The sequence below is a fragment of the Nicotiana attenuata genome, unplaced genomic scaffold (genome assembly GCF_001879085.1).
Source record: "Nicotiana attenuata strain UT unplaced genomic scaffold, NIATTr2, whole genome shotgun sequence".
NCBI lineage: Eukaryota > Viridiplantae > Streptophyta > Magnoliopsida > Solanales > Solanaceae > Nicotiana > Nicotiana attenuata.
This window is the reverse complement of record NW_017693157.1, coordinates 1-4,904: the sequence shown is the minus strand read 5'-3', so window position 1 is coordinate 4,904 and position 4,904 is coordinate 1. Positions and strand designations below refer to the sequence as shown.

The 4,904-nt window shown below is 40.9% G+C and overlaps 1 pseudogene; it reads left to right on the top strand.

Moving 5' to 3' along the window:
* The first annotated feature begins 58 nt into the window (after nt 1-58).
* On the top strand, nt 59-1,983 carry LOC109222572 (annotated as a pseudogene).
* Nucleotides 1,984-4,904: the final 2,921 nt, after the last annotated feature.

Sequence of the window (4,904 nt, the reverse complement as noted above, 5' to 3'; positions counted from 1 at the left end):
CAAAAGGATAAATGAATTAAATGCTGCCTATTTAGGGGTTACAATATCCTTTTTACTATTTCCATATGGTGAAGATGGATACAGAGAGGACATTCCTTTCGAGGGAGATGGTGATGAAACTGGAGGAAGGAAATGTGTTAGCATGCGGGAGTATTTTGCCTATAAAATTCAAGAAAGGAATAATAAAGTTCTGGCGATTTTGTCTTCTAGAAGATTATTTCAGCAATTCTTGTTTGATGCATATACAATGATCGAATCTTCTCGATTAAGGTATATTAGGCTCAATCAAAAAAAGTTGAGATGTCACATGTATAAAAGCTTACAAGATGCTGTTTTGCATGGAGAAATTAATCCTTCTTCTCAAGGAAAAAGGATAATTCTACCGTCTAGCTTCACAGGGGGTGCACGATACATGATTCAAAACTATCAAGATGCTATGGCAATATGCAAATGGGCTGGGTACCCTGATCTTTTCATCACCTTTACTTGCAATCCAAAGTGGCCCGAGATTCGTAGATTTGTAGAGACTAGGGGCTTAAATCCTGAGGATCGTCCAGACATTTTAGCTAGGGTATTCAAAATCAAATTGGACCGTTTGATAAAGGATTTACGCGACAACCAGATTTTTGGAAAAGTAAAAGCAGGTATATTGCCATAGTCAACTTCTAAAAAATAATAATTACTTTTTATGTTACATAGGATAATAGGTTTTAAAATGAATATTTCAATTATATTTATGAAGTGTAATAAATTCTTTTTGGTGCAGTGATTTATACAGTTGAGTTCCAAAAACGAGAGTTGCCTCATGCTCACATCTTGCTTTTTCTTCACGAGCGTGATAAATATCCAACTGCTGCAGATATTGATCGAATCATTTCTGCCGAAATACCTGATCAATTGGCCAATCCTGTTTATTATAAGGCCGTGCATAATTTTATGATTCATGGCCCTTGTGGTTCTGCAAGAAAGTCTTCTCCTTGCATGCAAAGCGGAAGATGTACCAAGCATTTTCTAAAACGGTTTGTTGAGTCAACAACAATTGATGAGGAGAGTTATCCTGTTTATAGACGAAGGGATAATGGTAGAGCTATCAAAAAGGATGGTATTGACTTGGATAGTAGGTTTGTGGTGCCTCACAATCGGTTCTTATTACTTAAGTATGGTGCTCATATTAATGTAGAATGGTGCAATCAGTCACGATCAATTAAGTATTTGTTTAAGTATATTAACAAAGGAAATGATCGTGTTACCACTGCTTTTTCCAAAAGTGTGCAAGAGGAAAATTCATCAAATATTGATGAAATAAATATGTATTATGATTGTCGATACATATCACCATGTGAAGTTGCTTGGAGAATATTCAAATTTCCAATTCACCATAGAGAACCTCCCGTCGAAAGACTATCATTTCATCTTCCAAATGAACAAAATGTTATATTCTCTGATGATGATCCAATTGATGATGTTGCAAATAGACCAAGTGTGAAGGAATCAATCTTTTTAAGCTGGTTTGAGACAAATAAAACATTGGCAGAAGCCAGAGAATTGACTTATGCAGAGTTCCCTCTTAAGTTTGTTTGGAAGAAACAATTGAAAGATGGGAGAAAAGAAGAACTTCTCAATTTTCCATTGGAAGAATTTTCGTTGTTCCGCCTGGAACTGGTGAATTATATTATCTCAGATTGTTGTTGAATGCGATTAAAGGTCCAAAATCCTATGACGATCTTAAAAGAATCAACAATCATAACCATCTCACATTTAGAGATGCATGTTATGCACTTGGGTTATTGGATGATGATAAAAAGTATGTGGATGCCATAAAGGAAGCAAGTAACTGGGGAATGCCATCATATCTTAGGCAATTATTTGCTATGTTGTTGTTATCCAATTCGATGTCTCGGCCAGAATATGTGTGGCAATCAACATGGCAATTATTATCAGAAGATATCCTCCATGAAGAAAGAGTGTTATTGAGTAATCCATGTATAAATATAGACATTATATTTTCAACTTATCAAATAATATACCAACGTCTATATAACGACCCGGCCGGTCGTTTTTGGAATTTACGCCCCGATCCTCCATTAACTGCTTCCCCTAAGTTTATTTCTGCTATTTTGGTTTGCCGGGACGTTCGGTGTTAGGGTTCAGAGTGTTTTGGGACACTTAGTCCCTAAATGAGAGCTTAAGTGTTGAAAGATGGTCCGTAATCGGAACAGTGTGAAGACGACCTCGGAATGGAAATCCGATGGTTCCTTTAGCTCCGTTAGGTGATTTCGGGGTTGGGAGCATGTTCGGAATGCATTTTGGAAGCTCGTAGCTCATTTAGGCTTGAAATGCCGAAGTTTGAATTTTTGAAGTTTCCGGTCCGATAGTGAATTTTTGATCCGAGGGTCGGAATGGAATTCCGGAAGTTTCTGTAGCACCGTCGTGTCATTTGGGATGTGTGTGCAAAATTTTAGGTCATCCGGGCGAGGTTTGGTCAGGTTTTTGATCGAAAGTGTGTTTTGTTGGAATTTGAAGTTCTTAGGCTTGAATCTTTGATTAATTCGTGTTTCCGGCGTTGTTTTAGGTGTTTTAAGGATTGGTACGAGTTCGAATAAGGTATTAGGTGGTATTGATGCTTTTGGTTGAGGTCCCGGGGGCCTCGGGATGATTTCGGGTGGTTGACGGAAAATTTTGAAGTTGAATGAATTGCTGAAGGTTCTGTCATCTGGTATTTCCGCTTCTGCGGCTTGGGAAGCGCAGAAGCGGCTGGACCGCGTTCGCGTAGTAGTAGCCTATCCTCTCATCGCGTTCGCGGCCACTCTCCCGCATTCGCGTAGTGTAAGTCTGGAGAGGGGGGCCCGTTCCTCTTCACGTTCGCATAAGATCACCCGCGTCCGCGTAGCTTCACTATTTCCTCCATCGCGTTCGCGTAAGCCTTGTCGCGTTCGCGTAGTTCTTGATCCCCTTGCCTTCGTGTTCGCGCTCCTCCCTTCGTGATCGCGGAGGGAATTTTTGGGCCCTGATATTTTCCTTCTTCGCGAACGCATGCTTCCTATCGCGTTCGCGATGCTTTAGACTCCTAAACAGTACTTAACATTTCAAAAACGAGGTTTTGCCATTTTTATCAAAACTCAAGGTTTGGAGCTCGGATTTGGGAGCAATTTCAAGGGTTTTTCAAGGGCAATCACCGGGTAACGATTCTCTACCCTCCTATGACTAAAACCCATTAATCTAATCGCAAATTCACCCTTTAATTTCGTGTTTTTGAATGGGAAGTGGGTAAACTTCTTAGACCTAACTATGGGGTTTTGAGGGGTCATTTGACGTCCGATTTGGGAGATTTTTATATGGTTAGACTTGTGAGAGTACGAGGGTTCTGAAAACGTAAAAATTATTCGATTCCGAGACGATGGCTGGAGGGGCATTTTGGTCATTTTACCTATTTTCGCGCCCTAGCTCTAAATTTAATAGTGGAATCAGTTGTTTGCAATATTATTTACGATATGTAATTGAATTGAATAGATTTGGGCCATTTGGAGTCGGATACTCGTGGCAAAGGTGTGGTTTCTATTGATATTGAGCCGGTTCGAGGTAAGTGGCTTGTCTAACCTTGTGTGGGGGACCTTTCCCCTTAGGATTTGTTATTTGTTGATTTGAGTGCCTTGTACGCGAGGTGACGGGCGTGTACTTGAGCCAATTGTTGGAAATCCGGTTTTTCTTAAGATATTGAGATTGAGTTCCTTCCATATTTGCTTTATTCTACTTGAAATTATAACTTGTGCTAGATTAGGAAAGCATGTTTAGTTGATTTAACTTGCCTAATTGCTTAAGTTGCCTTAACTGTACTACGTGAAGCATGCTAGGCCAGTACTACCTGTTGCTTGTCTTTTGTACTTCGTTTCCGTGTACCTTCTGGTTGTGATTGCGCATTTACATTGGGACTACGGATGTGGGATTCCGGTAGCTCCCCCCCTTGTTTGTTTACTTTGGGACTACGGGTTCGATTCCCGGTAGATCCCCTGCACTTTTACTTTGGGACTGCGGGTTAGATTCCCGATAGATCCCCCTGCACATTGATAGTTGGACTACGGGACGGTATCCCGGGAGATCCTTCGGATATACACACATGATGGACTACGGTACGGTATCCCGGGAGATCCACTAGACAGTTGAGAAAAGGACTACAGGACGGTATCCTGGGAGATCCTCATTGTTACCATTGGTGTTGAGCTGTACTTATTCTGTGGTTGTTCCGTTCTTGTGTATTTGCTATTGCCTTGCTTAATCTGTCTTATATCACTGCTGTATTTATTATTTCTGTCAGATTATCATACTGTTAATTATTGTTATTACTATATTTTGTCTCAGTATGGCCCTGACCTTCCTCGTCACTACCCAACCGAGGTTAGGCTTGGCACTTACTGAGTACCGATGTGGTGTACTCATGCCCTTCCTGCGCATGTTTTTCATGTGCAGATCATCCAGGTACCTCTACTCAGGCGCCCTATCAGTGAGGCAGGAGGACTACGGAGACTTCGAGGTAGATCTGCTGCGTCCGCAGACCGACGAGTCTCCCTCTTATTCTATCTTTAGTACTTAGTTTTTCCTTCTTTCGGTTGTTAGAAATTCTGGAGTTTGGAACCTTTACTATACACTTCTGTAGCCTGTGTTGCCCGTGAGTTTCCGGGTTTTGGGAATTGTTTTAGACTTGTGATATTGAGTTGTACTTGCCAAGCGGCATTCAGTACAGTTTCTTTTAGATATTTGATTTGATTTTCTCTATTTTTCCGCAATTAATATATTTCCGCAAATGTTAGGCTTACCTGGTCATGGGGACCAGGTGCCGTCATGACATGTTCACGGTTGGAGAACTGGGTCGTGCAAGTTGGTATCAGAGCTCTAGGGTTCATAGGAGT